At 32.6% G+C, this 25,939-nt stretch overlaps 1 pseudogene; it reads left to right on the top strand.

The window, feature by feature from the left end:
• LOC106462677 overlaps positions 1 to 25,939 on the top strand; it is a 63,676-nt pseudogene that overhangs the window by 16,356 nt on the left and 21,381 nt on the right.

The raw sequence follows: 25,939 nt of genomic DNA on the forward strand, positions 1-25,939 counted from the left end.
GTTGAAGGTGTTAAAGAGGACACGGACATGTTTATTGCTTTAAAGCCAAGTGATTTGTTTAAGCAGGGCATTAAAAACCTGATTGTAAAATGGAAAAGCATCATCGATAAGAATGGAGACTATTTCACTTAATAAATGTTTTGTTTTGATATATAAGTTGTTCGTTTTTTTTTCATCTAAAAAAGCGACATTAATTTCTTGACGACTTAATATGTATGAATCATTCTTGAGTATTTGTAGTATTATTAATTTCGATATTAATTATAGAATGAATGGGTAATCATTGGTTGAAGTTTTGAACGACTCAGTAAGTATCTGCACTACAGCTTCAACAGTTTCCAGTTCATCATATTTTGTCATTAATTAATATTTGGTTTTGTTGAAGCATTTGTGAATAGAATGATATACATCTCGTATATTGTTCTGTAAAATGTGCTGTACTACAAGGGGCGTGTCAACCACGACTGTTTGGGGGAAGAGCCCCACTGGAGAGTTCTGCCCCAGCAGTCCCCCCATCTGAGATATAGTATTTAAACATTTTAACTTCTCTCCATTGTAACTTACACATACACGAAAATGTTCATTTTTTCTGCCCCTCAAACAAACATTTTATCCCCCTTATGCCTCCCAAATACAAAATTCTAAAGTGAATTCGTCATTGTCTACTAGTTGGCAAACCTTTTTCGTATACTATCTATTCACTATCTTTTAAGGTATGATATTCTTGTTGTAGCTTATGTTATTTGTGTTTGTTTTGTGTTCGGATGCTTCATTTAGTTACCATATTGTTAGTTAGTTCTGTAAATATAAAAATCGATCAGTAGCTCTAGAACTAACTGCATTAACTTACATAGGCAATCAAATCAGCACTATATATATATATATATATATATAAATTAACATAAATCAAAGTCAAAACGTTTATAATAACACCCCCCCCCCAAAAAAATTGTCCATTTCCAGTCCTTGTCATTTTCATTAACTAAGGCATAATGGAAAATGTAGTCATAGCTCCAAAAAGCGTTGGAAATATTCCATCTATCAGACATGATCTTAACGCAGATGTCGAACTAGTTACTAGCCACGGATAATCATTTAGGAGTTCAGTGCTTAAACCCACAACGTCTCAACTCCTACTTCCTTTCGCTGTCTCCAGCCAGTTATGACCAATTGTATAATATGTATTAACCACTGGAATGCGTTATTATAAAATACACAAGAACTGATGCATGGGATGGAATAAGAGGATGGTACTGAGAGTGAAAATGTACCGCTAAAAGTTAGTTTCTTATTAAACACAAAAGTACACAATGGGCTATCTGTGCTGTGTCTACCATGGGTATTGAAATCAGATCTTTAGCTTTATAAGCCTTCAGGCGTATCACTGAGCCATTGAGGGCACCACGAAAAGATATACCTTTGAGGTCGATACTTCTAATGGAAACAGTTCAGAGAAAGGAGATGCAACAGAAGATGAAAAAATGCTGAAGAGAATGGCCCTCAGGATAAAAAAAGGGAGTGATGAAAAGGTGATTACCATCATAGATCAGTGGTGCCAAACAACAAATTCCTGGTTTGACATATATTTATATTGTCTGACAACTTGGAGACAGAAGTAAGCACTAAAATTGGTAAACTAAAATCCCTTGAAATAAGATGCACAAATGATATATAAAAAAAACAACTAACAAATAGCAAAGTTTTATAAAATAATGCCCATAGGGATTACCATTCATTCTATCAAGATCTCAAGCGTGTGCCCATTCACAAATGCATAATGAAAAGCTAGTGAAAATTAACTAATGGATGAATATAATCAGTTGAAAGCTTTTGAAGTTGCTTTGAAAAAGACTTCTGCAAAGGTGATTGCCAAAAAAAAATTGGTTAGTAATTATGTGTTATTTAAAATAAAAAAATTTGGTTAGTAATCATGTGTTATTTAAAATAAAAAATTTGGTTAGTAATTATGTGTTATTTAAAATAAAAAAATGGTTAGTAATTATGTGTTATTTAAAATAAAAAAATGGTTAGTAATTATGTGTTATTTAAAATAAAAAATTTGGTTAGTAATTGTGTTATTTTAATAATCAAATAGATGGAGATGAAATTCAAAATGTTCTAAACAGATTTATAAAAGTTCTGTTTTAAGTTTTTGTGTGTATTACTAATAATTCCTAATAAATACGAAAGAAGTAAGATAATATATAGATAGGTTAGGTAAGTGTCTGTGAGTTTAAATGTTCCAAAAACGAGAGCCTTGTAAGCTCCACTCTGTGGCCAGATGGTTTTCGCCTGTGATTTTGTTATCACTGTTTACCCAAAATACCCAACTTTTGATCTTACGTGAGACATTGTTAGATGACCATACCAAGTGATGGTTCCTTGTAGTAGCAATGTATCTTTAAAACTGTCTGTAGTCATAAGGGGCCTTTTCAATGTAATATAACAGAATGAGACAGATAGAATCTTTTCATTAACATTAAAAATACTACTGGACAGTCTGATTTGTAACCGACCTTGCTCTACTATTAGGTATCGTCAGAGTTAGATGCTATATCACATCAAGATAACTATGCCATTCTTCAAATATAGTTGCCGCCATTTATAATTGATTACACCACGGTTGCGAAAGAGGGCGCTATAGTGCACGGAATCAGTTGGATATAACGTTAAAAATAAAGGTCAGGCCAAAGGTGGAACGAACCTATTTCCACCCATTACTTCTAACATTAACTTACAAGCCTTTAATTAGAGCGATAAACGTTCAGAAGTAGGTTTTATAGCGAAATATATTCACTCCATTCTCTATTTTAAATTTACTGATCTTGTTTATTTTCATCTACAGTTTTTTCTCACATATTTTAAATAGAGCATTCACCTTTTTTTTCTTCCTTTTGTTTCTGTGCTGTTATAGAGTGTTTATATTTATTTACACTAATTAGATTCATCACACTGATACTCGTCATATTCAACTTGATAGATCAAAAGTTTAACATAAAATTGACTATTGAATAATAAGAGTTTTCACTCACATTATACTTGTGAGTTAGAAAGACATGTTCAAATCATGTTGGACACCCATCGTTTTCAGTTGTTTTTGGACTATTCTTCAAGCAATTAAATTGTTATTGTTTGAACATCAAATTTTGTATATCATTTTTTTTTCTATTGCGTTTTAGAACACGATAGAGTTTAAATTTTTATTTACTCTTTTTTTAGTTGTTAGTAATTATTCTTACATAAAATAAGGAGCTAACACTACTCTAACTCTGTGTTGCAGTTTTTTATCAGCAGCTCAGCTAAAGCCGAAGAATTTGAAGAGGTGGTTGTGGATGAAGGCCACCCTATTATCCAAGGCTTGCATCTGGACGCGACTGCAGGATTCCTCTATGTATCATCCCCCTATAAGGTATGCGAACATGAAACGTCTGAAACTCTCATAATCCTCTTTATCTTTTTAATAGCAAAGATACTTTTACTATCGCACATCATAAACGTTGGAGTACATATAGGGATTATAGTCAGTAGAAAAACTACAAAGAAGAAATATCCGGCGGAAAAGGTTTAATAACGCGTTAGAAACTCTTCGGTTGTTTACAGTAAGACATCTGAAAGTTCCTGAAACGTGTGTTGATGGTCCATTCCTCGAGGACACAATTTGACATAAAAAACAGAGGTCTCGTTCACTAATAATGATCTTCCAACCACTGTTACATTCAACTGATGAGGCTTGTGGGATAATTGTCAGGCTGCAATAATGTTTCTTATTTTTCCTTTTGCAAAGCCATGAAATTGTGCAGTTCGGGTCACTAAAGCACCTTTTAATCGAGTTCCTACAAACTGTTCTTCTTTAATGTCAGTTTAATTGCTTGACAAGTAACATAGAATATAGGTAACATGTGTTTTAACCAATGCAGAGCACCTGTCTAAGAGCTTATTGGAATAACAGTCAGTCATCTGACGACCTAGTCCATTTAACGTCTAGGGGGAAAAATGAGCACATCTTTAATCAAAGATAGTGCATAATCAACACCAAAACAAACAAACTAACTAGTTTCAGTTAATTCTAAAATTATGACTTAAGTAAATCTGTCTCTATGAGATAGTTTTCAGACTCGATTGTATTTTGCTTATTTAAATCTTGTATTAATACCATGTAGAGAAAAGCGCTCTCTACCGTGCTGAAATTCGTGCTCAGTTATTTCGTAACGTGAATATGATTCTAAGCTTTTTTGTTGTTGTTGATCACTTCTGACTACGTCTAGATTTATATATGATTTTTATAATTACAATTTCCGCCAGTAAAAATCGGATCACATTCACATGTTTTTCAAATATTTCCTAAAATAAGTAATACTTTTTGCAGTATTTTAGGCTCCAAAGTTATTTATTTAAATTATTATTCTAATTATACATTAAACTGATACACTCCAATATTATTTTTTATATAAAAACTGATGGTTATCTACTTTACTTGCACAGTTTTTAAGAAAAAATATGTGAGAATTATGTCTTTGATCATACCCGTGAAATGACATATCATTGATCATACCCGTGAAATGACATATCAGTAAAAGTTGGTTTGGAGGAATCATCAACTCATTATCGTAGTTGCTGGTGTGGATTAATTGGAATTGATCCTTTAACGGGAGGAGGGGATAATAAGAATTAAAGCCCATCTCATGCGATAATATGCCATAACATTGATTCCAAAGTTAATATCATAAGGCAGCACAGATATTATATAATTCGAAAGTTTTTTGTTTTTTTGTAGGCATTGACTTGGTATTTTTGCACTATAGGCAAACATTTTTTTTCTTTTATGGGCAAATACTTTGAATTGTTTCACCGGACGTAACATAAGAGCCAAAAACTCTTTAAGGATTTTATCTTCTAAAGCTTAATGATTCTCATAAACCAGCTTTTTCAGGTGTAACAATATACGTTTAATTCAACGAGTATACAGTGTCCGGAAGTTACCTTAACAACCTTACCCAGAAAGTAAACAGTTTTGTTAACATAATATCTGGACACACAGTAAGTCGTTAATTCCATTTTGGCTGTCTATTGGGCTTTAAAATAAAATGAGTTAGGCTATGCATGGTTACAAAATGGCGACATTCATGCCATTACTTTTTCGGAATAACACAAAGTGAAAAAGTTGGAAACAATTGTCTCGCACGCGTAATATGAAGCTTGAGTATCCTCATTGCAAGTTTTATTTCTGTAAATAGCGAGTCGGTATGATAGCACGTCCATGCTTCATTAAAGCATTATTTGGGGTAATGAAATACAGTTTAAAATTATTATGTTTTGTAAACATCAGCGATACACTAAAGTTATCAAACAACGTTTTTAACTGCTGGAAATGGTCCGTAATTGAATGTTGTATTTTGTTTCTGGCTCAGGGTTTAAATATTTTGTAATTTTTCAAGTCAAACTCTGTTATGAATGGACGAGTTGGTAACATAATGCTTGTCTTTTCAGATCAGCAAAGTTAAACTGTTGAGGTGTGAACACCATAAAAGTTGCGCAGAGTGTTTGGAGAAGAAGAATCCGTACTGTGGTTGGTGTTCTTTAGAACGTAGGTAAGTTAAACTGTTGAGGTGTGAACGCTAGAAAAATTACGTAGAGTACTTGGAGAAGAAGAATCCGCACTTTGGTTGGTGTTCTTTAGAACGTATGTAAGTTAAACTGTTGAGGTGTGAACGCTAGAAAAATTACGTAGAGTACTTGGAGGAGAAGAATCCGCACTTTGGTTGGTGTTCTTTAGAACGTATGTAAGTTAAACTGTTGAGGTGTGAACACAACAAAAGTTGCACAGAGTGTTTGGAGAAGAGAATCCGTACAGTGGTTGGTGTTCGATAGATTACGACCATATAAGCATTAAAATTTTATAATATTACATAAATTAAAATAATTTCTAGCATAAATCGGTTACTTAAAATAATTTCCGTTTTTTTAAAAATAAATTTACTTGTGTTTGTATTTTGATAACACTTTAACACTTCTCGCTTTTAACTTCTTTATTTCTTTTTACTGGTAAAAGGAAATGAATAATGTATACGAACGAAGAGTTAGTGTTAGTGAGTCGTATCCACAGGTTGAAACTTGTACTTGTTTTAGTTGAATTATGTTTTATATGTATAGCGCATATATAATACCGTATAAAGAGAGAGACTTTTGTGAAGAAAAGTTAGCCTAGAGACATTACTAAACGTTTGTTGTGCACTATGACTCAGCGTAGTATGTTACTACATTCAAAACTTAATATTGAACACAAAATTACATAAAAACTACACGACTTGATCTAGAATTACGAAATAAAGTTTCTAATATAATCAGTTTTGGGAAGCTTTCAGTTGTTATGATTGGCGTTCTTGCTCCTCATAATAATAAAAGGTTTGACAGACTTGTATCAAACAAGAAGTATCGGATACTTTGAATAAGTAACATGACATAAGTAACATTATAATAACAGGAGTCTTGAAATGAACGCGTATAACGATTGTTTTCAGTTACTCAAGCAGCACATGTGTAGATTTTACACGTACAAACAGGTTGCTCTTATATCTAAATATTCCACAGTATAATGAGTAACATCCGTCAAAATAAGGTAAACTTTAAAACATTTTATAGAATAATGCTTTGTAATGGAACTTAAGAAGAAAAATGTAACTAGTATAAACGTGTGATGTCTAAAAAATTCATTGGAACACTTTCTGGTGTACAGCTACAATTAATTTTGAAGAATACAATGAATTCTGAAATAAACATTTAATAAATTAGAGACTAAACAAATTGTTGTAATGTTGCATTGAAAGTGCTCCAGAAAGCTCATCTACTTGTAATGTGTAAACACAATTGGCCCTTCTGCTTATGATAGCTCGGGATGGCCAGGTGGTTAGGGCGCTTGTCTCGCAATCTGAGGGCCACGGGTTCGAATCCCCGTCACACCAAACATGCTCGTGGGGGCGTTATAATGTGACGGTCAATCCCACTATTCGTTGGTAAAAGAGTAGCCCAAGAGTTGGCGGTGGGTGGTGATGACTAGCTGCCTTCCCTCTAGTCTTACACTGCTAAATTAGGGAAGGCTAGCGCATATTGCCCTCGTGTAACTTTGCGCGAAATTCCAAACAAACCAAACCAATCTGCTTATGATGTAATGTGTGAATATATTCGGGCTTTCTGCTTACCGACTTAAATTAATAATAATAAATATTGCAGGAACGTAGCTTGAGCTTTTTAACATACGTACAGGTTTGAATATGGAAATCAAGTCACGTGAATCCCGCAGCCAATATAAAGTTGCGGTAGAACAAAATATATCGGAGCTACATTTTGGCATTCTTTACCGTTATACATGGGTAGTGTGATACCGCTTTTGGGTTGGATATGTTAACAGCACTTTCCGATGCAAAATGTACGTACACTAAGATCCTATCGGGTATTTCCCTTGTATTTGATGGCATTGGAAAACAAAGAAGAATGGATCAACTTGGGGTTCAGAACCATCCAGAAAGAGACTTGCAACAAGTTATACGCCAACCATGGTAAGTAAAGTGCAACATTTTGTAATAGTTTGAATTCAAAAAGTCCGTGGCAAAAGCCGTCCATGTGTTCCAAGCAACATTACACAACATAACCGAGAAGGATCTCCTTCTGGAAACGAGACCAACAGGATATGAGTTCATCAAGATTAGACTTACAGTCATACTTCCTATTTTTCCATTGCATACCTCAAGCAGATTAAAAATGAAACTGATATTTATGCTATTCTATATAAAGACATACTGGTCAAGTTACCGGCTGCACCTCCTGTGGATTTCTGTGTAATTGAAATGTTGAAATGGGCACTGGGAAATCGGCGTCCTTGTGTACTAGATGAATTATAAAAAGCTTGCAAGGAAGAATTGTGTTTTGAACATGACAGCCATATGACGAAAAGTTAGACCTTTTACAGTGGAAGCTAAGCTGCAGGGTTATTGTCAAGATGCACGGACATCAGATAGAGCAGGACTGAACATGGCGATATAGACTGTAACGACGTAGTGAGTTTCAAAATCGTTTTAATATAATGAAGTCGACCTCTAGTTAATCCTACTTACCTGTTGTAGCTCATAATATTACAACATACTCAACTCGCGAATCAAATTTATGAAACACCGGCACATACTACAAATTTAACCTTTTCGTTATTCATCACTAAAAGATGCGGGGTATCTTTACAGACTAACTACTTCGGTTTGAAAATATCTGGCCATGTGGCACTTTGTCGTGTTTGTTAAGAATCTTCATTAAAAATTGAGATTCGAATGTTTACATGAAATTCGTTGCGAAGAGTTAAGTAAATTATAGTTTTAAAATCTCCAAAATAGCATGTTGGTTCCTTCATTAAAGCTGACAATAAAGCTTTCAGAATACAATTATTTAAAAAACAACAACTAGATATGAAACGCGCGTCCTTGAAAATCATCGAACCTGTAAAAGTAATTCCGGAAATCATTTATAAACGCCATTGGCTTAAGGTAATAATTTTTGTGTCGATGGAACAGCTTACAAGAAATTGTGGACTATTAATTTTTATGTATTGTGGTGGTTATATTGAATAGTGTCTTTAAGGTTCCCTCACATAGGGCGAAAATAACTAACGAAAGCTCATTCCCAAATAATCTGTACTTTTAGTGTCATGTGATTTTATTATACAATTATTAGGCATAAAATAAGTCAAGATTGAGCTCTTTCAAATATAAATATCAAATCTTAGGAGCTGACAGTGGCGTAGTGGGTGAGGGTGTCTGGCGCCTGGGGCAAAACAATTTGGCACCTCCCAAAAAAAAACAAAAACAACAACAAGAACCCAACTCCACCCGCCCTTTACACTTTACTTTCTAACTTCCAATGTTACATGGCAGCCCTACCCACCAACCATGGGATAATCAATGTCGTGATTATCTAGACTTTCAAAGACAACTGCTGGTCGAATAAGTAATAGCGGCACAGAGTGCAGAAAAGCATTAATACCATGGAAATGTAAATGGGGGTATTTTTCATGCGACTTTATTTAGTTTATTTCCTGTTAGCCTTGAGATGTCAGCGTATTTTAACTAATCTAACACTGAAAACTAGGGGATTTCCCTGGGCGTAATATTTCTGATGATATACTGATTTGATGTCAAGAATAGCAAAAACATTTTAATTAATGAGCTTTAGTCTTTTGGGAACAGCTAAATTCTGGGTAAATTGGTTGCTAATCTGGGGCCCCCGGAACCCGGCGTCCGGGGGCAAATACCCCCCCCCCCCTGCGCCCCATCACTACGCCACTGGCGAGATGATACTTGTATTTCATTTCCTGTTTGGTGGTAAACAATTGCAACAGTCTTCGTTTTGTTTATTTGGGTAACGGTGATTGTGTCCATTCACTGTTCCTTTATTTCAATAGGTGCACCGTTAAAGCAGCTTGTCAGAATACCACTTGGTCGTTTACAGATCGCAGCTCCTCCCGGTGGTTATCACTGGAAACCAAACAGTGTATCGATTTCCAGTCTGTTCGACCAAATCCGATTCCATACGCCAGTTCTTCCGCGGTAAGTTTTATTATAAAATATCTAAATAACTATTTTTAATGACATCTGTATAGTCGGTTTAATTCACTTGCTTTATCAGTATTATTACATTAAATGATTATTTCTTTATCGTTATACAGCTGGCATTTCTTTCATCCGAACGTGTATTTCAGTATTTAATGAACAAAAAATATTATAGTATTGTTTTCCTTCTATGACGCAAGATTACTATAGATACAAATCATAATATTTCTTTATTTCTCTGCATATTAAGCTTGATTTCATTTATGCAGAAGAACTAACAATTGTTACACTTGTCTCAGTTAATCTTGTGTAATAACAGAAGATGCATATTGAGCGAATGTTAAGCCATCCAGATTTGTTTTGCGGTTAAACATACCTCACTGACTAATTCTATTCTTTTTCTCTGGGCCTGACATAGCCTAGCAGTGAGGGCGCTCGACTCGCAATCTGCGCGTCGCGTAATAGAAACTTGGGCGTTACCACATGATGGTCAATTCCACTATTCCTTAGTAAAGAGTACACCTAGAGTTGGCGGTGGGTGTTGCTGGCCAGTTGCCGACAGCCTTTGTCATAAATCAACAACCTTTTTTTTCTTCTGTCCAATCATTTAAGAAGAAGAATTCAGTTAAAATACCGGGTACATACAATTGTTGAAATGGGAATAGCGACAATATATTGAAATCTCAAAACTTGTAGACTTCTTAAAGAGATCAGGTGGAAAAACTGTAAGATACACTGAACTCTTCACATTTTGTGATGGCTTAACGATATCACTTTTTTTATAGCTCTCTTAGAAAATAATTAGTGAATTTTATACGAGACGTTAAATATCCACATGTGTGTATTTAACAGATAAAACAACAGTTTATATTAATTTTTACATCTAAGAGGTAAGAGATAATCCTTACCTTGGATGAATAATGAAACAAACCAGTTACAGACAGCTAGACGAAAAAGGAAAAAAAAATGTGAAGGACACGACTGACAGAATGTTTGAGTAGTAACAGAGGCATCTGAAGAAGTAGGATCCAAACTGAGGCAGGGACACGCTGTCCCTCAGCTTTAATTTCTATTCGCAAATTTGAATGATGATTTTAATTAATACAGAAAAATTACGAGCGGATATATATATGGGTGTTTAAGCTCACAATGTTTTATATCTAAAACTACCATTCGTTTACTATAGTCACTTGTGGAAAGGTAACTGCCTCCAATGGAACACAAGAGCATTAAAAGTACAATAAATTAATAAAACGGGTAACTGGAGGTGTTAAGTTAAACCGTTTCTTCTTAATGTGGAACGTTGTGGTTGAACACACATATTTTCTTATTTGTTTTAGTTAAAGTTTTTTTAATTATTTCCAATTTTACTTCACGTGTAGGGCTTGCTAATAAAAGTTAAATTTGATAAAAGGTGTTTTTTTAAAGCTGCTGTGTGGGTCCGAATTGTGTAGTTTGTGTGTTTCAGAAAGATGACAAAGCCATTATCAAAGTTAATATGTGTCGTGAGGTTAAGGATTCTTGTCGATTATGAATAAAGAAAAGTCCAAATGTTTCGACAAAGAATGTAGTGGGTGTGACTTTAAAAAATGTTGACTTGTAGTTTGAACATTAGTCATTTTGAATACGTGTCACAAGAAACGTGTTGAATTTTCCATGTACAACTGGTAATGTGGTCTTACTAAAGAAGAAAAAAAATCTATAATTAAAATATTAAAATTCAGAGTAAATTTCTGAAAATCTTAAATGTGCATTTACAATTAATTTCAGTATTCGTGAAACAAAGACTAAAATAATCAAGGTTTTAAAATGTGCAAGATTAACTCAGACTTCAATGTAAGTGTAAAAAATAATCTTCAAAAGACTGACATTTTTGAAAAAAAAGTATCTCATATTATTTCATATAAGCTTTTTTTCTTGAGAATTTTTTTCAGTGTTTATAGATTAATATGAATCCTTCAGTAATCAGTTTTTTAGTAAGTCTTGAAGCTTTCTATTACGTTAATTAAGCCTTGTATATTTGTATTTGTGAGTGCATATTAAATAAATAAATCTTGTATTAATAAACTTATTGAAAATTGCATAGTTCTTATACAAGTTTTTTATGTTTGAAGAGGTGTGGGGGGGTTAATAATCAGAATGAAAGGCAATTGAGAATGCTGTGGTCAACAAAATGTATTTTACATACAAGTTGGAGCTGAAACTTATTGCGTAACATCAATGTTAAAGAACGAACTTATGTATTTGAAAATTGTATTTTATTCTCAGTAATGGAAACTGTAGTTACTTTAGACAGCATATTTTTTTTTTGAAGAGTAAAAATGAAATCGGCCGTATTTGACAAATTTATTAGTACGGATAGTTACCGTTTCTTGTTAATTTCTCGCTAGAAGTGCCTTTTAAACCGTTCTTACATTCTTCTTTGAAAGTTAACACTAAAGTTGCATGAAGCGTGCCTTGCATCTTCGTTAGAGTATGTGTTTATTGTTTTTATCAAGACAGCAAGTCGTTGAATAGGATAATACTTGGAGCTATAGAAGCGCTGTCGTCACGGGTCTATTTGTGTATGTGCTGGAGAAAAGAAAACAGAACTTTGTTTATACTGACGCGTGTTAACTCGAGGCGAACACGAAGTCTTGCTTTTTCTACATATCTATCACAGTGTCATACATGCTACATTTCAATTTTACTGTGAGATTGCACTAATGTAATCAGATTATGGTCAAAACGAAAATATATAACCCTCCTCTCTCTAAATTAAGTTATACAGTGATAGAATACTGGTGAAATTCAATTTGTAGATTCAGATCACCATGGTGACAGCAAAAAATGAATGGGTGGAAAACGTCCACGTAAGCTCGAGGACAGGATGCTTGCTCGTCTGAAGCAGAGACTTAGGCAAGAACTTAAGTAAAAAAGCTTTAAACTTAGTGCCTTGAGAGTTGCCTCCAGGCTTGCGAAATTGATAATACCTCTATAGTAATCTTGTTTAACTTTCACGTTTATAACACAACAGTGGGTAAAAGCAGAATATAAAGTGCGTGAAGTGTAAACGTCAACATAAGAGAAACGAGATACTTTACAAAGATTTCGTTAGTGAGAACTTATTTAATTTAGTATTTTAAGATTTCATGCAGTGGAGCTATAGGCTCCCATAGTTCCGGGTGAGTTTTTTAAATAGAACCAACAGCACTTATTTTTAACTCTGGAAAATATCCTAATAAGAAGTGGATATAGAGTTAGCTGTAAAAAGGATAAGACTGAAAACGTTTCATTTTTGCTAGAACTGTAAGTGTTGAATATCTGAAGAAAAACAAACTTGTTTTTTTAATTTTTCGAAGAACACATTGTGATTTCAAACGAACCACATGTAACACATCGATTTAAACTGTTTTGGTTTGTTCTAGAATTATTTGGAAAAAGCCAGAAAATATTCTGTATTGCTCGAATCATGCAGTGAGGCCCTATTTTCTAGAACGCGTATAAAATCTAAGTTAAAAATCGTACGTAGAGTGAAAAATTCCACATTCTCCTACGCGAGACACGTTTCATTAACAAAAAAAAAAAAAAAAAATTAACATATCGTTCGATGAATATAAAGGGTTAACCACAAGAAAGAGTTTTATATGCTAATTCAGTGGTGTGTTGCTGCAGATCCGAGCTGTCGTGTCATGTTTATTAACTTTTCTGAGCTCTTATTTGGAACATGCTAAATTTAGCTCTAAGTGTTACTCTTTTGTAGCAGGATCCGGTCACGAATACTTTGTGTGTGGAAGCCTGCATAACGAATGTTAGGTGTAGCAGAGATTGGTCAGCTGAAGAGAGAAAGTGAATTGTGAACGCAGTTTTGGCGTTTCCAAACGTATTAGTTTCTGAACGTATGTAAAGCTTTTAAACATCTACATGTGAGATAATATTATCCCACAAATATCTGCTTCAAAAACTATATATGTTCGATAATTAAGTGGGTACCTCGTTTCTGGTTTGAAGGAGTGAAGACCTGCTTTGAAGTTATCGTCTTTGGCTTTCCTTGCTTTCTCACTTGCTGATCGTCAGAATTTTAATTTCACCCCCCCCCCCAAAATAACAGCAAAAGAAAAACAAAACTGATGAAGTTGAGCGTATCCATACAAGATAATTAACGAGGAGTTGAAGTTAATGAAGACTCACAATCTTTCGGCACATCTCAAAATCAACATTTTTTTTTTTCCCTGAGAAAGATGACGATAAAACTGGTGTGGAATCACAGCAATCCCACCTTGACTCCGATGCTGTAGTAATGGGCTACTGTGCGTTTAAACGTGGTCTTGGTAGTCGACATTTATATTCAGTGGCGGGACTGTGTGAAGTCTGTCAAGATGTGTGGTCTAAGATTTAATTTCGCCGTACATTGCACAAGCTTGATACAATGTAAGTTGATGTGATGGGCAGTTACATCGTACTTAAAGTATGATTAACCTCAGTGATCAAGCTACTGCTTTCGTGTAATATTTATAGTTAGGAAGTATTTCATGTAAGAGCATAAACGCCTTTTAATTGTCGCTGTTACTTTGCGAACGATTATCATGACATGAATTGACTTGTTCTGCCCCTCTTCCTCCGTATTGAATCTCTAATACTGACAGGAGTTGTGACAACTTGTAAAAGTATTATTCTAACTTAAATGGGAATATTGTATTAAAACGGAAAGAAATGAAACGCCACAATAATTCAAAATAGAACTATTCTTGATTTTTTAATAAGGGTAACACGATTTTTATTTATTTATTGAATGTGTTTGGCTAATTTGTATTGCATTCGAAGAACTAAAAAATGATCTACTACTTTTAAAAGTTAGGACCATTAGGTGAAACTTGAGTTCAGTTCCTTCTATCTCGGTTTAGATGAATGACACATTTTTCTTCAGTTTTAAGCAACTTTATGTTGTTTTGTGAAATAAAATGATTTTGGTTTTATCACTTATATATGAAACTTCAAATATCCAACTGCCCATTTTCAATATTATTAATTTTTATAACTTCCTGGTGAAATGATAAATGTTTAAAACATGTTCTTCTTATAGGTGGAGCTTGTTATAAATCAACTGCCTCAGCTGCCTTATGGTGCCAACTATTTATGTGTGTTTGGAGATAGCGATCCTATTCCAGCTCGTGTTACCCAACGTGGTTTGAATTGTCAAACACCGCTTTTCACAAGTCGACCAAACATTCCAGTGGGAAAAGGTTAGTAATTTATTCATAATTTTGTGTATTTCCATCGTAGTATATCTATATAGTTATATTTTGTATAATTAATTCAAGACGTGTATCTAATGTTTAAAACTAAAAAAGAAAAAAAAGAGTAAACCTAACTCAGTATTATGTTTCATATGAGCAGGAAGTTCAAATACCGAAGTAGGGATAGCTGTGATATCACTATATAGCCTTGTACATTTTAAACTCATGTTATATCTGGAAAATGTGTGAAGCAACAATATACTTTTAGTTTTACCTGGATAAAATCGTATATGCTACTAAGCCAAGAGGCTCTGACATCCCCCTTTCAATGTGTTTGGACATTTACAGTTAGTGCCAATTTGTGGAAAGAGTCTTAGTGGTGACAGCCACAATACAGCGTTGCATAACCTTTGACTTGTACAAGGGAATACTTTACTTTTGGCATAGCATAATCAAACAACTGTTCATCTCCATGCCTTTAAACTCATATTTGGTCATCACTTTGAAAGTGGATGCAGCGGTTCTCACTGCCCCACAAAAAGTTCTGGTGCTGATGAGTTTCATGCTAAGTAAAATATTGTAGAGCATTTAGTAAGATGATGAATGTTTAGTACGTGCAGAGTGGTTTGCCATAGACTTCATATTGGATGCAGTAAGAAGTAACATCATTCAGAATTTTTTTGCAAGAATGATTTCTGGCACTTTTTCAAAATCTTAATCCAAATTTGTCCATTCTAAAATTAACTTTTTTCGATATTGTAATGTCAAGTTCCTAATATACACGTAAATGGTTTCAAGCACAATAGAGCCTATGTGACTAATTATTGTCAGTACTTTAAGTATCGATTTTCTAAACTTCCAGGAGATATACAATCTCTCTTTTCTCAAATTCATTTCATTTATGACATTTGCACCTTGCACACACTGCCACTGTGATAAACGGCTTATATATCATTGTAGTTATACTGACTAAGTTTCCTGGAAATACATGCTGGGTTGGCAATGTCACATGCTCTTTGCATTTTTAAAAGGCAGAGTATTAGCATACTTTGATGATGGAACTTACATCTATGTGTGATATTGTGTTTGTAGATATACTTAACAATTTTGATTCATACAGACATATTATAATGTAGTGTGCTGTTTGTTGTTGATAACTGCTGACCTGGGCTTTGATGTAATATAAGTAGGGATTTGGATATTTGATAATTTATTATTGTTACAACTGTTTAATTTTGAAAAGCTTGAAATAACTGATAACTTATATGAGTTGTTAGTTTTACACTTAATTAAGTGATATTAATCATTCTGATTTTTTAAATGAGTAACTAAAAGCGATTAAATTAAATATAACTTTTCAAGAAATTAGTACAGTTTTTGTGTTCTCAATAAAATAGAAATGACTTACTTAAGCTAAAACAATAGATATTATATACACTACTTGCAAAAATAAATATTAATCATAGGGTGGATGTAGTGTGGTTGAAATACTATTATATGATATTATTTGTGGAAAACTGTAAGGGATTTAGTAAATAACGTAGTGTGAAAAAATATATAGGTGTCATAATAATGTCTTATGACAAGAATATTAATTATAATTATACTTTGCCACCTTAGGCTAAAGGCATTCACAAAATAACAATAGATATTACATGTACTTCTTGGCAATAATAAATATTATATATACTGCTTGTTAAGAAATGTGACATGTGCTACTTGATATGGGATGTATTTATAAGCCATAAATATATTTTAAGGTTTTTATATATACCCTCCAACTTTGAATTTCTTATTTGTTAAATCCTTGTTTTTTTTTATATAGATCACGTAAAAGTGAATCTTGCTGTTCGGTCTACTGAAACTGACACTGACTTTATCAGCCGACCATTTACTTTCTATGATTGTGGAGTGCATAAAACGTAAGAATAAAATAAAATTTGTATCAGATAATATGTGTTCATGTGTAAATTCTATTTGAAGTTACTGTTTGAAATATGAAGTAGTGGTAATTTCTTTGGCTTGATATCAATGATATGACTTTCATGCATAAAATATATAGGTGCCTAAATACTGTTACGCATTCAAAAACTTTATCTGTATACACACAAATGCAAACTGTAGGAGAGACAGAAGAATCTCTTAAGTATCTCAGAGAAGTAGGGATGGGAGGGCTCATATTTACATAATCTTCATAACATTGAGAATTATGGTAGATAGTAACAGCACACCCAAGAACCAGGTTTCCCCAGTAAATTCTTATCAAGCAAGAAAGTTAGAATTTTATAACAAAACAGCATTGTAAGCTATATTACTTTTGTTAGTCCTTTACTGTGGTGTAGTCAACATCAAATGTATGTGGATGCACATATGTGAAGCCCTGATGGAGGATCTGGGGGCAAATCATTATAACCAGTGATATATTGAAATGAAATTTGAATGAATGAGAAGACATTACATTTATATTTTATGTTTATAAACTATATATATGTATATATATCTTTAAAAGAAATTGTGAAAATGATATATATGCTTGAGCATACAAGCATATATGGTAGCTATGCCACTGCTTTATATAGTGAAAGTTAAATTACAAAAAAGAAACTTCCAGAAACACACATTCAGTTTACATTAGGATATTTTTCTGAAAGTTTTCCCAAGAGATACAGACATGTAATTAGGTGGATGTAGAGGAAGAATGGAGAAAAGTTGTTATTAATTTATTAGAGTACTTTAATTTGCATGATAAATTTGTTAGGGTTACAAGTTAGAAAAAATGATTAACATTCACTCTGTTTCACATTTTCATTCTTACTCATTGTAAGGTTACAGATTAGAAAGTGTGATTTAGGTCCACTCTGTTTCGTGTTTAATTCTCACTCAGTGTGAGGTTACAGATTAAAAAGTGTGATTTAGGTCCACTCTGTTTCATGTTTAATTCTCACTCATTATAAGGTTACAGATTAGAAAGTGTGATTTAAGTCCACTCTGTTTCGTGTTTGATTCTCACTCATTATAAGGTTACAGATTAGAAAGTGTGATTTAAGTCTACTCTGTTTTGTGTTTAATTCTCACACAGTGTAAGGTTACATGATGATTTTGGTCTATCCAGTCTTGTTCAGTGTCTATGACCAATATTGCAGCAACACTAAAAAGTAATAGTAATGAGAATAATTTAATTGATTAAACAAATTCTAACATTTTTGAATCCATTGTATAATTGTATTTAATCGACTACAGCTTAGGGACATTAAAATTCAGAACTTAAAAAGTCATGCACTCATATTTTGCAATTATAGTAACTCTGTGTTTACAACAGGTAGGATATTATAATACCATGTTGTTTATGGGTTTCTGAAGTGGAATGCAGATTTAATATAATGTGTTTATAACTCTAAAAAAATCAGTGATGTCAAAAATCCTTCGTTTGTTTAATTTGTAATATTGGTTGTTGATCAGAAGTTTCAAACAACAGCAAATTATTTAAATCTAAAATTCATTGTTTATTTGTTTTAACTTGTGATCTTGATTATGGATCAAAATATATTCCCACAAAAGGTATCATAAATAAAGTCTTTCTCATACTTCAGTTGATATTGTGTAATAGGTTATAAAGATATATCAGCCTGTAAAATGTAGAAAGCCAACATTACATCAATCACCCAACTTGTTAGTATCTGTTTTGTTACTATGTATTACTATTTCTATATGCATGTGTTTTACAAACTCATTGTTATCTGTGGTTTATCTATTACAACGAAAGTATTACAGCACTACCAAATGGTTGACAGTAACAGATAAACTGTTTTATTTACTTAATGTTATTTAGAGAAAAATTTTAGGTTTCTGAGCTTGTTTTTTCTTGGAAAAAAGAAGAGTTAGAAGAGACCTGATTGAGATGTTTAAAATTGTTAAGGGAATTAATAGTGTTGATGTATCATCTTTTTTGTATTTAATGGTGAAAACGGTAAAACTAGAAGATAGTTTTATTTTTCTAACAAGGTGGTTGGCTTTTGGAATGGGTTGCCTTCAGATGTGGTAGATGCATTAAATTTAGGGGAAGGCTTGATAAATATTTGAATTATAAAGGCTAGCTTTGAGTTTTATAGTGTTTAATTTGATTTAGTGGAGAGGATGGCTTATATGGACCAAAAGGTCCTTTAATGTTATATTATATGTTACATGTATGTGTCATTACATCAAAATGGGGGTAATGTAAAAATCTTTATGCTGGTTATTGCAGATGTAAAGCTTGTGTAACAAGTTCATGGGCTTGCAGTTGGTGTGTTCATCAGAATCTTTGTACCCATAATGCAACATTGTGTTCAAGAAGAGTCATTGTTGGGGAAAGTGTAAGTTTACTAAATTGATCTACAACTAAATATATTGTGTTTTAAAGATGAAATTCAGATGTAGCAAATAAGGTGATTTTTGATGGTTTGCAGTGTTATTTTTAAATAAAAATTACAATTATACTGTTTTATTGAAAAGCTTGCCATAAGTATGAAAATAAAAAAAAATACCTATTATTAACAGAAAATCACTCGCGGCCTTATAGCCTACTCTCTAGTAGTTAAAAGCCAAGTTAATACAAGACTACATAAATATTTAGAAATGAAACCCTATAATAAAATACTTGATATTTGTAGAAATTTCAAATATCCTATGATTTCAGATAAGAACATTGGTACTCAGTATCGTTTGAATACAGATATAGTTGATGATCTTTAAAGCTTTGAGGGAAACAATGTAAAACAACAGTTTATTTATCAACAAACAAACGTTAAAACTCAAGAAAGTTAGTTTAGGTTGTTAACACTAGTTTTTAATGCATAAATATTTAGTTCATGTTTACACAGAAAATGGGTTGCTACTTCTGATGTTAGTGTGTGCATAGATGCACACAAAATTAAGAATATTGGGTGCAGTGAGATCCTATAATGGCTTATATCATACGTGCATGAATATTTTCACAAAAATGGCAACAGATATGATAAATTAGTTATGACTCATTACATTACACACTTCCACAACATAGTTATGTATTAATTAACAAACTTGATACTATATATCAGTCCATATGATGAGAGATGGAGGCTTATATGACAGAATGGAAAGGCAAAATACCAGCGTATGTTGCTTTGCTTAGTAGTGAATTTAATCTATGGTATAGTTATTTAGATACCTACATTTTGTTTGTCCCCCTGGTGGCTCAATGGTAACTTGCAGTCGGCACAGTTCAGCTTGCCCGTTTTGCAGGTTTATGCTAAATATCATATGCATCACTTTTACCAGCAGAATCCCAGCTCCGAGCAGCTGTGTCAAGTACCCACTGCTTGTGTGGTGTTAGAAGGATCAGGGATATGACTTGGTAATGATGAGATTTTGGTACCATAAAATAAAAGCAACATGAGCACAGCTATATCAATACTACTTGTTTTTCAATATCAGTCACATACTGGAAGACCAACTGATGTTTTCTTATAGAAGCTGTATAAGTAAGTGATCTTTGATGTCACACATTGTATTTGGATTTTGATCCTTAGCAAGTCGTTGTGGTTGTGACAACATATCATTTCCAATATTTCAGTGCTAGTTTTCTTGAAGATACATTTTTGCTAACAGTTTGATCTTAAAAAGTAATCCTTGAAAATATACGAATGTGGTAGAAATTATATGCAGTCATACATCAGTTGGAAGTGCAAGTTAGGCCATAGCTTGTTATGTGGGTTATGGTATTTGGAATTAGGATTTGAATTGATATTTTGTGAGTTACACAAGGTCAAAATCAGTGTTTGCATCAGTTTCTATCATGACTTGTGTTGTTATGACAATCATCAATAAAGCGCAACATTAGAATAGTATGTTACCTAGTTACTATTATGAAAAATTGATAAATATTCTGATTATTTTTAGAACCCTACTAACTCCCTCATTAAAGGACGTCAACACTGCCCCAGCTTCAACTTGAATGAAGAGATTGTACTTCCTAATGGTCTGAGGAAAGAAATTGTTGTAGAAGTGAAAAATTTGTTGACTCCCCTTGTCAGTATATCAAGTTTTTCTCTTATTCTGAAACTTGTAATTTTCACTTAAGTTCTCATATCCTTTACAGTAAAATGTAATGTTCTAACTTTTTTGTGAAGCCTTACAATGAGTAGCAAATTTAAGTTTGACGGCCGTTACCTAATCATTATAGTTCTGAAACTTGTAATTTTCACTTAAGTTCTCATATCCCTTACAGTAAAATGTAATGTTCTAACTTTTTTTGTGAAGCCTTACAATGAGTAGCAAATTTAAGTTTGACGGCCGTTACCTAATCATTATAGTAATTTCATGCTTTCGTGTTTTTCTTTTCTGAGACTTGATCACCATTTGTGTGCAGGATTTTATAGAAAATTTTGATTATTTTAGTGGGACAGAATAATCAACCAAAAAGATTTATGAACATTTAATAAGTTGGATAAAAATGTGCATTATGGATGAATAAAGTCTTAACCAGGTTTTAGTAATTTTGTTTTCAGCATCTTGTAATTGGAACATTTTGTGGCAATTTAATGAATTATCAATTACAATGTTTTTGATATATAGTGAGAGATCAAACTTACTATTAATGATTTAACTTATTAAGCAGTGAAAGCCAAAAAATATGTATAATACATTTTCATCACTTAAAATTGTGAAATATGAAATTCTCTGTGTACAAAATCATATAGATATTATAGTAAACTAATGGTACTGTTTTCCTATTTAGTATTCCACATCACATTAAAATATTAGTTTTGATTACCAATTATACATATGAATTGTATTAGTTTCATTATTAATTTGCCTTTTTTATTTTTAGGATGGTTTTCAGTGTGTTATAGAAATTGAAGGAGCAAAAGAACGAGTCTTTGCCAGGGTGAGAGACAGTAGAATCATCTGTGCTGAAAATGTGGTAAGTTTTATGAAATTTTAACTCTGTGATTTGAACTAAAGCTCTTTAACAGCCATAACTATTATTTTGCTGTCTAACATTTTAAATATAAATATTTTTGTACTATTCTAATAAGTATTAAAATTGCTTTAAGTTCTAATTAAGTATTTTTTATCACTAAATGAATGATTAATGATTTATCACTAAATGAATGAATGATTAAGTAAACACTTTGAAAAGATAGGTCACTTGACCAAATATTATAATTTTTATAATATTGTTATTTTTACAAAATCTACTTTATGCCAAAAACTTCTTCATTGTTTGCTTCTGTGTGTTTTAACAAAGAACATTGAAGTTGATTGTGTAAGACAGAAACTAAATAAAAGTTTTGTTTCATCTGTTATGCTCTACATATTGGTCTATAAATAATTTATATTCAATTCTAGAAAGCATTAGCTTTATTCAAGGATTAAGAGCTACTTCACAAGCTATTTATTTTGATAATTTCCTACAATAATAGTTTACCAATGATACTTTGGAGGGTTTTTCATTATGATTCTGGTGATCCCGTAAAATGTAACACTTTAAAAAATATGTTTTTACAGGAACAAAGAATACAACAGGTAGAAAAGTGTTAATTATTACTATTCAAACAGTTAGCTCTTGTAGTTAATTTATGGTAAACATAGTTTTCAATTCTTTATTTTTACATTTAAATTACAGAAAATTATTAATAGCTTATTTATTCATCTACTGTAGTATACCTATCAAACAGATGTAGGAGAGATGCCAGCTTCCTTGACAGTGATGTGGAATGGAAACACGTTTATTGACAGTACCAACAGTAAGTTTTATACTTTTTAGCTTTGTGGGATTTACCAAAACACCAAACATAACTATTACTCTATGTGTGTACTAGCAGTGTGGAAGAGCTGTATTTTTTATTAGACTTTGATATTTATTTAAGGAAGACAAATACTGTGAAAAGCTACCCAGGTAGATCAAGCTGGCAGAGATGTTGGTTATCAATATGGTTTGCCAATATATTTTTTTTAATCTTTATTTGGGCTGAGTGTGATCTAGTGGTTAGTGTGTTGTATTGTGAATCCAAGGGCCCATGATTTGTGATCTATTGTCACAAAAATATGCTGAAGGTGTGTCATAAGAATGATGGTCAACTTGTACTGTTTTGATTAGAGTATCAGAAGTATTGGTGGCTGGTACTGTTGACTTTCTGTTTTCCCTCTAGTCTATTAGTTCAAAATTAGTGATACTTAGGGTAGATAGCCCTTGTGTAGCTTTGCATGAATTTCTGAAGTAAACAAACAAACAGACATGTGTATATATATGTGCATTTAAGAGTCAAATAACTTAAAGTATATTGATAGTGTTTGGCTCGATTGAAATGGTAAAAATTAAAATTTATATGAAAAGAATATACATGTTTAGGAAATATTTTAAAAGTCAAATCCTTTTTCATATTTATTTTATATGATTAGGAATAAATGTTTTTTGAGTATTAGTCTATCAGTAGTGTTGTATATTCATACTTAAAAGATAATTTACAGGAAAATATTCAGTACTACTGTTCTTGGAATAAATGAAAGTACTCTACGTTGCTTATTGCACTGATGTAAATTTGTAGTTAACATTGAATCACTTGTAAAAAAGAAAGATTTTCTATGATTATACCATCTAGTGACTTTATATAAATGCCACCTGCTGGGGAGTCACGGAGGCCGTGCAGACTGTTCCTTGTGTCTGACCAGAAGCAATCAGTATCAGTGTGCCTGGTGTGGGAACAGCTGTGACTATAGTGAGTCATGTACAGAAGCTATTGTCAGCTCCTGCCCTCGCCCACGCATTGATTGGGTTAGTGATACATAACAGATTCAGTAATACAGTGTATGATTAATTGTCTTTCTGTTTGTTGAAAAGTCATTACAGGATTGCCATTTTAAATTGTTCATAATCAGTACATGCCAAGTATAAAGTACATAAATCTATGTTTTTGTAAAGATTAAGTTGCATAGTTGTATAAGTGGATACTGGTGTTACACGTTTAAAACTATCTCCTCTGATATCCATCTCAAGAAACATGAACTATATTGAAGCATCATAAAACATTATTCATGATTATATTTGAAAACTTATTAAAGATTAATAGTATATCTTCGTATTTATTTGGGCCGCATAGATTTATTTGGGCCAATGTTTTCATCAAGTGTAGTTTTACTAATTAGTTCATTAAAACTACAGCTTTATGCTAGTTTTTCTTTGTTATGAGTTTTTTTAAATGTGGGAAACAGTAGTTTGATAGTCATGACTCATAACTGAGTCCCAGTTAATCACATTTAACTAACTCTAAGGTTTTTAAAAGTGACAATTAATAAATGGCCACTGCCACAATATCTAGATTATGACTAAAAGTTTGGTGTTGTAACTATATATATATTTACAGCTATTATCCTAAATCAGTAGTAGATCTCCTTACAGTAGTTGTTGGTGATAGGGGTACTTAATCTTTGCATAAAGCAAAATTTATGAAAACAAAGAACCTCTTTGATTGGATAAGAGTACCTTGATTTTTATTTTTGTGTGATACTTTTGTAGATTCATCCTTTGAACGGACCTATTGAAGGAGGAACCCTGGTCACTATTGAAGGTTCAAATCTTGGAACTAGTGAGGAAGAAATCAGAGATAAAATCATGATTGGGGGAATACCATGTATACCTAAAGATTACAGTGTTTCAGTGAGGTAGCTTACAGTCTCTTGTTGTTGTTGTTTTTTTATCTGAAAAGGAAAAAAGTTGTAGAAAGATAAATAAATAACCAATGAATTTGTAAAGAACTAAACTTACAAAAACGAATTATTTGAGGGAAAAAAATCACGAGGCCCAGCCAGATGGTAAGCATATGCAAAGTTGGTTAAAACACCTGTCTATTTGCATAAAAAAAAATACTTAAATTACAAATAACTAATAATGAATAAGAATGGCAGTGTTGTAGGGTAATGTTTATCAGCAGGAGAATTGGTTTGACTTGCAATGAATTATATAAAAAGTTTGCTCATTATAAATACCAGTAAATTATTTGTTAAACAGAACTACCCTACTTTTGTATTTATTACACATTTACATTTGGAATACACCCATAGGAGTGGTCTTCAGTGAATTAGAATTAAATAACATTTAAGTATAATGAAATAAAGCTGAAAACCTATAAGTAGCAGTGAATAAACTGACGTGACAAAGTACTCGAATGAAATGGAACTGTGTTTTCTAGAGTGGTGTGTCGAACAGGATCCAGCTTAGCTCCGATGGAAGCAGTGGTGATCGTAGGGAACCAAGCAGGTGTCACTAGTGCTCAGGAGATGTTTCATTACAAGGTAGTTAGAGTTTTAAAGATATTAAAGAATTTTGTAAACTTTTCTGTTATAATAAGAACAAGAATTTTTAGATGTCTTATCTGGCTGTCAAGGTTTGTACTTTTAATCAAATGGGAAGTTTACCTTTGCCTTATTATAAGTAATTAGTGCAGCATTTAAGCAAGTTAAATTTGAGAGAAGGTTCTCTAAATATGTAGCTGTTAAACAATAACAGGAATTTATTTTTAGCACATTTTATGTTTTATATCATGATTACTAAAAATGACATTGTAAGAGAAACACCTGTGAGATTGTGGGTTTAGTATAGAAAAAAATAGTTTGATGTGATTTTACTCTTCCTGTTTCTCTATTTTAGAAGCTATAATAACATTCATTGGTATTCAGTGTAATGCAGATTTGTTTAATTCATAAACTTGGCATTATACAAGAATTTAGTTCAGTCATGTCAAACAAGTGTTTAAAATGAGTTTGTGACGTATAGGAATATGATATATACTATGTAACAAAGTGTATGTTTAACTCAGAAGAGTTGGAAGATACAAAGTTAGTTTGATAGAACACAAGAAGTGATTAATGTGTTCTGCCTTATTTATAATGGATTTGGTGGATAAGCTAAGACTAAGAAGCAAACAGTGAGGCATTACACATCCATTATGTTGATTAATTACTGTTCAGTCAGTTCTAATTAATTATGATAACATTCTGTTGATAAGTGAATGATTAATCTTGGTTACTCCCTGATTAGCTAGTAATTACCTTTTAAATTCTGTGTGTTTTGAGAAAAAGTAATTAAAACAAGGAAGTTTAAATCCTCAATATATA

Source organism: Limulus polyphemus, unplaced genomic scaffold, assembly GCF_000517525.1.
Source record: "Limulus polyphemus unplaced genomic scaffold, Limulus_polyphemus-2.1.2 Scaffold1223, whole genome shotgun sequence".
Taxonomy (NCBI): domain Eukaryota; kingdom Metazoa; phylum Arthropoda; class Merostomata; order Xiphosura; family Limulidae; genus Limulus; species Limulus polyphemus.